A 12,307-nucleotide genomic window follows, 5' to 3' on the forward strand; every position below is an offset into this window, starting at 1 on the left:
ACGACAGACAAAATGTGGTCGGTAAGACTTGATTTCTGAGCATATTTTGACTGCCTAACCAGTAGCCACAGATGATTCTGACGTTGGTATCTGCTTTGGAGTTTATATAAAGATTAAGTGGATTCGGTTTGGGATTTGTGAATTTTTCATTCATTTGTAAAAACAAAAAAGGGGAATTTTATTCTATTCTAATTTTACTAACCCATTTTCATGTATTGTTTCATGAGGTGGATCTATCAGCTATTTACTATTGTGGTTATTCTAACTAAGCTAAAGCAATAAAAGTTTGGTGCACGGAAATTAATTCACAATAACATTAGGACAGTCTTCTTGTAAAATGACTATATAATGGATAAATACAATCATATAGGCTTCCTTTCTTAACTGTGAAAAGTAATGCCAATGGATCTGGTGTGTACTGTAAAATTGATAGTGTAATTCCACATTACCCTGGTAAAAACCAGACCTTGGTTCTATGCTTTGCTGCGTACATAGAATCTGAACCCATGGCTGGTGGTGTGGACTCTGTTGAATTTTTAAATTTTATCCAACCACTAACGTTTGGCCACGGCATTATGTAATGCTCCAGTTCAATGCTAGGAAGCTTACCGGAAACTGACTGTGCTATAAACAACCATCCTCCACTGTGAAGAGAGAAACACAGAGCTGAAAGAGATGGTTGTTAATTTTAATTCAATATTTGGAAGCATGTCCAACACAGACTGACTGACTTTGTTCACTTGCTAAAACTAGTTAGACTTCTAAAACAGCCCAAAAATTTGAGCTTATTTATCTCTATTCTTTCAATTGTCAACCAAAATGAAACTGAACTAAAATGCTTAATGGTAGAGTATCTAGTGTTGTGCAACTTCTGTTCAGCCAGTTTAAAATGAATGAATTCATGTTCACAGTTCACCAGCTAAAGACTCTTCACTAAGTTAACTGCTGCAATATGAAATATTTCTCATTCATTAAGCATTTTTTTTGTTTCAATTTTTAAATATAGGTCATAATGTCATTTAGAAATTACCATATCAGCTATGTAATCTGTACAGCTCATTTAAACTGTACCTCACAATCACTGAATTACCCAAAAATAAAATGCTCCAAGCTTCAGTTCATTGTTCAACTTTGCTGTGCCATGTAAGAAAAAAACAAAACAAAACGAGGTGCAAAAAAAAAAAAAAAAAAAAAAAACAGAAGCCAGAAGCTGAAGGCTACACAGAGCAGTTTATAACAGGCAAAATGCATAAGTCTATATTATCAATATGGGTAATGTGAGATATGGCAAAAATGATTCACTTGTGTCTGAACTTCATATCTGCTGCCCACATGTGCGCATTCACTTACAATAACTCAGTGCTCGCCTCAAGGGAAAATATTGCAGCTCTTCTGCTTGACATATCCAGAGGGTGCCCTTAAAAAACACAGTGTAAATCCCTGAATAAAGCACAAATGAATGAAGTCAGGAAAATGATGAGCTGTGTGCTCTTTAAGTTCATCATGTAAGAAACAACATTGTTCGACACGAAATTCTCAAAACTCCACTCATACACACATGCACAACACTGACTCTAACAGATATTGCTACTTCATTAAAATGTAATGTACTGCAAAGAATATAACTAAATGTATTACATTGTTTGTTGTTTTTTTTTTAAATGTCATGATCAATGTTACAAGCAATGAAAGCAAGATGTATCTTTTATGAGACTCTGGTGGTAATGAGGTGCCATTTTTGATAGGTTTTGACAACACTATTACTTCTTCTAAACAATTCATACGTCATAATTAAGTGGTTCCACAAAATTGGAAGCAAAAAAAAAAAAAAAAAAACAGACAAAAACACATTACAGTTCTGGATTGAAAGTTAGTGAGAAAAAAGGTTGAGAAAATGTAAGAGGAACCCTGAAAAGCCATAACAGAGTCTGAATAAAAATTGACTAATAATACCAAAAGACTTTGAGATTAAAAAACGGATTAAAAAAGGAGCAACTTGTTTTGAAGAATGCCGTAGATGTAAACAAAAAGATAATTGCAAGAGCAGACGCATTTTAGGCATTGGTTCTCCATAGCAATTAGCTGCATTGTTATTTTCACATTTGCTTGTAGTTTTAAACGTTATAAGCTCATGGCTCCTGCTGTAAAAACCAATTGAACTAAACAATACCTAATGGAACAGTACAGCATGCCATGTACAGTACACAGCACAAGCCCCACTAACAAGGTTCTGTGGTAATGAGCTGGAGTCGGTGAAAACACATATGCACGCGTGGACACACCCGCGCGCACACCCATAAGCAACACCTCAATGTGCCGAGACACCAACAGCGGGCTCCCACTTGCCGTCACCACTTTGGAGTGTTTGTTGCTATGGTGACACTGTGATTTATTTCCCAATTAAGACTTGGTGAACTTGCTCACTTTACGCCCGGTAATATCAAGCTGCACATAAATTACCTTCAAGCCTAAAGTGGCCTGTGTGCTATTAAAAACAAATGAATACCGCCATCCTGTATCTCTCAGACGGGTAAACTTCGGCATCAGGAGTTGCGTCTTTGTTTTGTTTATCGCGCACGAACGGATATTTCCTGATAATTGTGCACTGTATCTAATTGGCAATTAATGCGCCTGCAAAATACAGATGAATTTCAGCGGTCTTCACATCCAATAACAGACCCTTTTTTCATGCACCTCGCTTAAAATGAAGATAAACAACATGCGGATGGATGAGAGAGTCAGCAGGCAGGTGGGAATGTAATGGAATCAATTAGGCAAACACTCATGATTTATATTCGGAGCTGATAACAAAGAAAGCTTAATTTAGTTTCCCTTCCCCTCTTTTCTTCCTAATGTTTGTACAAAAACAGCTGATAAATCCCACACCGCATCTTGTGACAAATAACCACGGCGTCAGGCCTTTCTTTTTATATTTCCTTGTTCCTTCTCATGTTAGAATTAGCGCGTTGTATCCGTGCGCTCTCTCTGTGCGCATATGTTTGTATCTAAATTTCTTTATGTCGACGCAAACTGTGTTTGCATATTTCAGGGCGTTTGAATGTGAGTAAAAGAAGCTTGTTTGTTCGAGTTTGCAAATACAAGTTTAGCATTCTTCTGTAATGAACCCCTTCTGTTGCTCTCTCTTATCTGTTCCCCTCATTGTCTCCCCCCTCCTCCCCTCCTGCTTGCTGCGGAGCTCTTGAGAAGAAGAACTCGTCTGGCCCTCATTAATGTCCTTGGCATCCGCTTGGCTCTGCAACTCTCTCTTCCTCTCCCCAGCCTCTTACAGCTTCATCCCACATTCTGACCATGCAACTGTTGTACACAAAACACTAGCAGGCTTCAACTGCAATTAGTGCTTATGTCGTCAGGCGCTTGAAAATGCGTACACACACTCGCGCACACGCACACACGCCGACACGCCCACTCACACACTGGAGAAGTGTTTCCAGCTAGATCTTTTTCATGCCTTCGACCATCTTTCCTATCCTTCACCCCTGTAGTCTTTTAAGTAATGAAGGACTTGTTGGACAATAATTAGACTGGCTTATTAAGCATTCAGTTGTTTAGCAGAAACACACCAGGATGCCATGTTCTCTTAGAGACGGCCTTTATTTAGGGCAAACACTGGGACAACTCAGCTCCAGAAGGAAGTGTATCTGGAGAGAAAACTGAGGACACGGTTGCATAAAGTTCAGGCCTAATTTACACTTTGCATGGTGCCATCATCTGCACAGTGGCACAGCTGGTAGAGCTGTTGCTTTGCAGCAAGAAGGTCCTGGGTTCGATTCCCGGCCCGGGGTCTTTCTGCATGGAGTTTGCATGTTCTCCCTGTGCATGCGTGGGTTCTCTCCGGGTTCTCCGGCTTCCTCCCACAGTCCAAAAACATGACTGTCAGGTTAATTGGTCTCTCTAAATTCTCCCTAAGTATGAGTGTGTGTGTGTGTGTGTGTGTGTGTGTGTGTGAGTGGTTGTTTGTCCTGTATGTCTCTGTGTTGCCCTGCGACAGACTGGTGACCTGTCCAGAGTGAACCCCAACTCTCACCCAGAACGTAGCTGGAGATAGGAACCAGCAACCCTCCCGACCCAATTAGGGACAAGGGTGAATAGAAAATGGATGGATGTTGCCATCATATTTCGCCTTTTAACAGTCAGAAAAGTCTATATGTTTTATTGGAATTTCAAAAGGGAGACCTACACAAAGTAATGCATAATTGGAAAGCTGGAGGAAAGCAAACTTTAGTGATTTTTGTTTGGAAAAAAGCCCCAAAACATTTAAAATCATGCATAGAAAGCTTGCAATGAATGCAGTTTTACTTTTGTGCTTCTAAATAAAATGTAGTCCAATCAAAAGTCTTCAAAAGTCATCTGATGATTAGATTCCAGGTGTATGTATTATAAATATTGGGTTTTTGAGAAAGACTTCCAAGGTTTGTTAGAGTACAATAACCTCAAAAACCAAGGAACACACCAAAATGCAGGGGATTGGTCAGAGATAAACTTGTGGAGAAGGACAATGCAGAGTTAGGTTAGGAAATAATATCTCAAACTGCCCATGCATCCAAACTGACAGGTTGAGGAAGAATAGATTTAATCAGAGTTGAAGCTAAGACATCCTTTGTAGTGGTGAAGGAGCTGCTGATATGCACAACTCAGGTGAGAGAATCAGTGAGTTGTGCAATCCACAAATCTGGTATTTATGGTCATTTGGGAAGGTTGTTACATTGTTGAAAACAAGGCCAAAAATTTACCACAGCCACTATACTATTGGGAGTAGAGCAAACATGAGGAAAGAACTAATCAAGCAAATAGGACCAAAATTAACTAACACCATAAATACAGCATGTCGACCATGAAACATAATGATGTTTCATGGTTCCAAATATATTTACACATCATGCTGTGTGGATATATTTTCTTCATCAGTAACAAAGAGGTTGGTTAGAGTTGAATGGAAGATGTTCAAGCATAGTCATCCATTCCTGGGTCCCCCTCAGTTGTAGGTGTATACGACGATTACTGTACAGTTAGGGTGGAGCTACTGGTGTCACTCAACAGAGTCCAATTAATTAAGAAACAGAAAAACGTTCCTGTTTGTGACAAGCGCAACACACTTGTTGTTCCACTAGTATAGAGTATCTTGCAGTGGAAACACTCTCCTGAACAATCCGGTAAAGTAGCATACTGAACAGCCTGGTTGTTCTAAGGGTACATTTGCTTTAATCAAACTCTGGTTTCTTTTCCTAGAATGTCCGGTTTGTTTGGGGAGGTATGAATGCAAAATCAAACTCTGATGTGGACCAAAAAAGCAAACTCTGCTCCGCCTCAAAACCTAGGTCAGAGTTCTGTTGAAGGGAACTCTGGCGCGGTTTGAATGCAATGTGAATCCCCAGCAAACTGGAGACTGTTTCAAAAGCAGGAAGTGGACTATAGCGCAGAGCATTTTGGTTTAATCCTACCAAAATAAATGCACAGGTCTTGCGCTAGTGGGAGAAATGGCTCATGGTTTTTGTAACACACTAGAGAAATACTACAATCACTAAAATCTGACACCACTCCATTTTTGTTTACAATGCCATGAAGAAGGAAGTTGTGGTCAGTGTCTTCTCCAGAGATTGTTTTTGTGTTGTTTCTTTCAGTGCAGTGCCACTACAGGCACGGAGGAAAACAAGTTCTTCAAGGGTTTTTTCATTTGACACTGTGGAGTGTGAAAGCGAACCGCACCAGCTGAAAATGTAACAATGTTGTAATTTTGATCCCCAGTTGAACCGAGTCCACCGGACTGTGAGCTGTGAAAACACTCTAGGAGTAATTTTCTTCCACTCCACAAATATGTGCTTTGTGTGTTGGTCTACCGTAAAAATTATGAATAACATACAATTAATGTTTGTGGTTATGTTACAAAGTTTAAAAAAGTTGATGGAGTATAAACAGTTTTGCAAGTCTCTGTAGGTAAGATTAAGTCTCTCACAAAAACAGATCAAAGTTTACTTTTCATTGTTCGATGCCTTATATTGGAAGCCAGACATAAAATGATTTTTTTACTGCACAAAGCTGATAAGTTCTCTCACACTGTGCCATCTGATAGTTTTTAAGCCATTAGCTTGCAAAAGTTATGGATTGTTTCATATTAGCTCTGGTGTAAATCTTTCATTTAGGCCTCTGTCACAGAAGCACTGAAACCAGGCAGAGTCATCACTGTTTTTCCCACTGCGCTCGATCGTTTTGTGCTGTGGGATCACTTCTTCATCCCCTGCATTCTATTTTTCATCACAACTTTATCCTCACTCATACACTCTTTTAACTTCAGGAAATGAGATGCACATCTCTTGGACAGAAAAAAAAGGAAATAAAAAAGAAAACGGGTAAAAGAACTAGGTCTGGTGTAATCACCAGAAAGTTTCTGACACCGAGAATCACCCCTAAGCTGATGCTGAATGTTTTAGAGCCGACTGGTCTCTCTTACTGAGGGAAATAAGACAGCTCTTGTGTTTGCATGTCTGCTGGGGCTTTGGAGGTAGAGGAAAGGCAGCTAGCTCTTCTGCTCTCCCCTCTCATCTCTTCACACTAATTAGGGAGAACTGGGTTTGAATTTTAGTGGGGACATGCATCCTCAGGCTGCTCTCAGGTAGGTGTGGGGAGTCATCATTCATCAAAGGCTTTTATGAAGATTCTGTTTTTGTGAGAAACATAATTATAGGTCATATTTTATTAGAACCAGACATCATGGTGGAATGCAGCGTGACCACTTTTCTGTCTCTGTGTGTTCGTGTAGGTGAATATTGTGCTGTGTGGTGGCAAGGCACCACAGGCAATGATAAGGAGGGGGCTTAAGCAGTCGGCTCTCTAGGCATAATCACAGCTCCCATTTCAAAGGCGAGAATGCCAATTAAAACTGATAGGGCTCAATATGGGCTTTGGGGCTGCCACTGTAAAGAGCAGCACAGGCAAAACGAAAATCTTTCACCTTTCTGTCTTCTGGTCAGGAGAAGTGGTTTGTTGGTGATCTGAAGGAAGATTCTGATAAAAAATGCAGGTTTTATTAGGACTTGCAACAAGGTAATGGTGAGGTAATCACAGAGTAAACAACATAAGACATTTAGACTCCCAAGTCATGATTAGTGTCCATAAATCATGCCTTGTAAAAAGATTAGCACCCCATAAACGTTTCAATATTTTATCACATTACAATCACAAACCTCTATATGTTACATTGCAATTTTTTATGATTCACCACCCAAAAAATGACATCAAAACAGACATCTAAAAAGTGTGCCTTCCATGTGTCTAGTTTCACTGAGCAAATACTTATAATAATGATCAAATATTGCTGAAGACGCTAAATTAGATATTAGTTAAATTAGTAATTAGGTTATCTCTGTTATAGGCTTCTGTCGGTTTTATTTAGAGGTATCACAGAAAAGGGGGATGAATATAATTTGTCAAGCATTTTAAAATTCCTCATGATCTCTCTTTCACTTCACAATTTTCCATTACTTTGTTTCTCACCTAGAATCCTAATATATGCATATTAAAGGAAATGAACTGTAGAGGGTTATGAAGAGTCATCGCAACGATTCACGTATCATTTAGCAAAGTAATTCTTTTAGATTTTCACAAGCTCTTGACTTATATTTCACATCAGGCAGGGTAAACGTAAGTAGTCATCATTGCAACTGTGAAACAAACTAGCTGATTAAGACCGACTAATTTAATTGTGTGGGAAAAAATAAGTGAACGTTTATGAGTCCTCAATAACATAATTATTTTGTTATTTGATCAGACAATCACAGGGACAAAACACAGATGATATAAAACAATGTTTTATTTATTTATTAGGTCTTGTTGCTGCTTATCAGTGTTGCATAAGACTCAGGTTACACAAGCAGTCCTTATCACTGAAGCAATCGAGAATGGTAGATAGGTCACACTGTGCTGATGTGATTTATGATCATGCCCAATATTATGTGACGTGTGTATCTGGGTGCTTGGACAGATATGTGTGAAGTGTAACACTGTCTGACAAGCTGATAACATATTTTCTGTCATATTGTTTTACATCATTAAGTAATAAAGATTGATTCTCCTTTGGTTGCCGTCAGAGAGCATTTTGCACAGTTGCCCTGTTGCTTCTGTGATGATTGTGTGTATGCGTGCGGTACAGTCCCCTTTTGGTAGGGTGTGTGTGTGTGTGTGTGTGTGCTAAAGACAAGAAAATATAGAAAGGAATAATGTTTTTATGGTAGCTCAGGCCTTCCCCCTCCACAGATCGGATTCAGGCTGCACCCAATCCTCTCCCATGATGCTCTGCAGGAGGAAATTTTGGAAATAGTCCAGGTAAATTCTAAGAAACAGAAAGGGGATATGATTATACATATATCTGTTATGCCAACATCCATAGGGAAAAAAATCACAAATGTGTTATAGATACATGTTCAAACTACAAATTATGAAGAGGTATGAAAATAGTTACTCCCTTTTTGAAATTAGCAAACACCAGCTGTAAAATGGGATCTGTCATCCCAAAATGAAATCAGTGTAGATAACTATGATAACTATGAGGATGTAATTTGTGAAGTATTTAGAAGTGCCCTAAAAGGGACAAAAACTAACTACAAAGAGAGAAGTCAGTGTAACATTTATCATATATTTCTCCACAGCTGCTGCTACTATTACACATAATTATAAAATAAGTTGACCTCCTTAAGAAAACTTGCTTCTTGCCAAACAAATCGCCCACTTCTCCTTATGAAATTTACTGATCATTACTTGCAGTTTCTTTAAAGAGGATACACATTGCATGTATCATTAGTGATCTCATGCTCATGCAGAAAAAAAACTTGTTGCTGCTGTGGAATTTCAAAGGGCAGTCATTTCGGCGAAGTAATGGGTACAGCATGTAGGTCTGTGCAACCGTCCTTTCGAGGCAGATTTGCTCGTTTGTTTTTGCATTTCTACCTCTGACTGAGGTTTTTTTTTATTATTTGTTTTTGCTCTGCTTGTTTTATATATATAATATTTTTGCAATCTTAGCATTCCCAGGTATGTGGGGTAAAGTAAATAAAAATATGGACTGAAGCAACAGGGATAACTGGAGCCCTGAGAAAACTGTGAAGCGAAGAACATTTAAAAAGGACATTTGGAGGAGATTCAAAAGGCTGGGACTGCAGCTGGAGTTAGTGCTTCAAGAGCCATTACACACAACAACTGTTGCTTTCCTTGTGTTAAGCCACTTCCGAAACCAAGATATTGGAAGCTTTTTAAGCAAAGGAGGACGGTTCGACTACACTTGCTGCAGAGAAAGAGTGGAGAAACTGACATGTTTTATGGCGATGCTGATTTCATTTTGCAGTACGGTTTGGCACCTCCTCACACTCCCAGAAGTGCCAATACTTTCTCTAATGGCCCTGGCATCAAGGTGTCTAGGGGAACCTTACACACCTTGGAGAGCATATGAAGTGTTTTGCTTATTTATTTATTTTTTACTGAATAACTGAAATAAAGTTTTTACTTTCGGTTTATGTTGTATACTGTGTCCTTCTTATTATTTAATTTATTTGTCTATTTTCTCTCATCAACGTCATGCACTTTAAATCTTATAAACACTCCCGTTTGAAGATACTTTCCTAGAAAAATATCAAAGTCAAGCTACTCTATTGAGTTGGCCTACTCACGCGTCGGGGTATAGGCCTTCCACTATGTCTTCTTTGGGGACCGGGTAGAGAGCGTCGTGTGTTCGATTCTCTCTTATGCCATGACTGGCATAGCAGTTCATCTTGTTGACATTGGGGGGGAAGTATGTCCATGGGATTAAAGCCTGACCCTGCCATGTGTCCCCTGTGATTGTGGGTGTGAACTCAATTGGCAGTAGTTGCTGGGGAATGAGATAATGAGGAAACTATGAAGGATTAACACAAAAACAAGCAGCTGACACACAACGATAATGTTAACTTACATAGTGAGGATATCCGTTTGCTTTTAAAACTATTAGGTGTTGTCCGTATCTATGAATTAATAACACAGGAGAGATATTGACTCTGTCTTCAATATGGAAAGTTAACAAAACGTTACATAAACTCTAACTTATGGGCAAAGCATCACCTCCAGGTAATTGTTTCTTGTGCTGTCCAGGAATATTGACCTCACAACTATGAAAATAACAAAAGCAAAGACCTTAATTATTAATCATTATTAAACTTAAATCTTAAAACCAACCTAATTGTTACAGAAATCAGCAATCAATTTTAAAGTGTGCTCAAAATCTGAGTATGTGCAATAGCTGGATTCCCATTTCAACATACTCAATGCCTACCTACATTTATTATGGTTCCCAATCTGTTAAGTGGCATTAATTAGGGCCAATGTAGGGGGTGCTCAGTAACCAGAAATCACACTTCTTTATGGTCATTTAGAACAGACTGTTATCACTCAGGCTCATTATAAAGTTTAATTGCTTTGTATTGCCATAATAATGATAACGCTGTTACTATAATGGCCTCATAACATTGACAGGCCCCATGTCTCTCATATCTCATTAGAATATATGTGAAATTTTAAATCAGGTTAAACACTTAGTCTTCCAATTTATACTACTGCTCTACTCATGGCTTAGAATGACTAAGGTACAGTGGGGACTATTAAAGCTGTGCATGTTCTCACATGGAATCTATCAGGCTCCAAACACTTGCTTTGGAAAGTTTTTAAACTTGTCTTTTAAATTAATTTTATGTTATGTGGAATTGGTAGGTCAGCAATGACTTGTTTGTTTTTTGAGAACACATTGAGTTTAAAATGTAAGTTTGAATGTGGAGTGTAAAAGGACCATTATGCTGAATGAAGAAAGGGTTATCTTGTAAATGATAGAATTGGTGAAAGTACATCTAGTTATTGAACAGAAAGATTAAATGGATGCAGTCAGTAGTAATAATTCTAGAATTAGGTAAAACTGGTTAACCCCTGCAGCAAAGTCAATAAGATGCATTTTCTGCGTTTTAAAATTCAAATTTGAATATTGTATTTACATAAGTGACGTTATAAATTTATTCTCACTTTTTACACTCACTTTCTTGCTCGCAAATCTATTCATATGCTCTTAGGACAGTAGTAACATGCCAAACTGCGTGGGTCTCATACCTTCATAAATACTGAGCGAGAGGTCTGGAAGACCGGGTGCAGCTGGAGGATGAAAACCCTTAAAGAATGGACCAGACACTTCGATTTTCAACCCCGATTTCCCATCAGAGTAGGCCAACCTGATGGGTTCATGATCCACTGGATTGCTGTCCCAGGTGTGCTGGATTGCGAACTCCATTTTGCGGAAATGGCTGAAAATACACAAATTAGTATGAATGAGAAATTGATGAATGGCAAGAAAACAAAGTATAATAAAATAATACTTACAGAGCTTCACAGCACAGCAGAATGTGGACCAGTGCTAAAAGTTGAAAAGTGACCGTCATGTTGTCCAGTCTTCTTACACACTACAGCATCCCTTAATTTCACTAAAGTATGTGTGCTGCTGCACTCCTTCAACTGTTTAAACAAGTTCTTATCAAAATGGGTCTAATGTTAATATGTTCCTGTTACTCAGAGTTCAGGGCATCCTGACGGGAAAGACTATGAAGCATTCTGTATGAGGTTGAGGTCAAAAGGTAATTAAGTTGTAATAAAAGTTGTAATGAAGATGATCTTCTTCAATCATCTTCTGATTAAAACTTTCAAAAATAACTCAGACAGATGTTAGAATAAAACCTTAAAAATTTTCTTCACTAATATGTTCAATCATCAGTTTCAAATTGATGTTTTATAATATCAGTTTTATATTGACATTTTCATGGTATTTTCATCAAAAGGAAATTGATGAAAATGGCAATTATAAAACATAATAAAGCTTGTTTTATAAATCATGTTTTATAATGTTGCATGATAAACATGCATATGATCAAATTTGTAGTGATAAAAATATAATACATAGCAAAGAATTTTAATTAAAACAGTGTATTGGACTACCCCAATATGCCATACCTGCAATTTCAAAAATAAACAGTTGTTCTTATCCATCAATTATTCACACTTTTCTCACCACTTATTGTTATTAAAAATCTAATTTGCCATCTAATTGAAAAATAAATTTGTTTTTTCAAAGTGTCCTTGCATGATAAACCTAGAAACTAATTAATGATGAAATGTATTTGTAGCCAGCTAAGTTTAGCTGTGATTGTGTTGTTGCTGAATTATGAAACCTTGGCATAAAACATGCTAAACGTCTCAAGAGGCTTCTTAATGATTTCTTAATCAATTTTACAGG

At 38.0% G+C, this 12,307-nt stretch overlaps 1 pseudogene; it reads right to left on the bottom strand.

The window, feature by feature from the left end:
- Positions 1–8,247: 8,247 nt before the first annotated feature.
- Positions 8,248–11,459, bottom strand: LOC122829954 (annotated as a pseudogene).
- Between the last annotated feature and the right edge of the window lie 848 nt (positions 11,460–12,307).

This window comes from Gambusia affinis, linkage group LG04 (assembly GCF_019740435.1).
Source record: "Gambusia affinis linkage group LG04, SWU_Gaff_1.0, whole genome shotgun sequence".
In the NCBI taxonomy this organism is placed as follows: Eukaryota; Metazoa; Chordata; class Actinopteri; order Cyprinodontiformes; family Poeciliidae; genus Gambusia; species Gambusia affinis.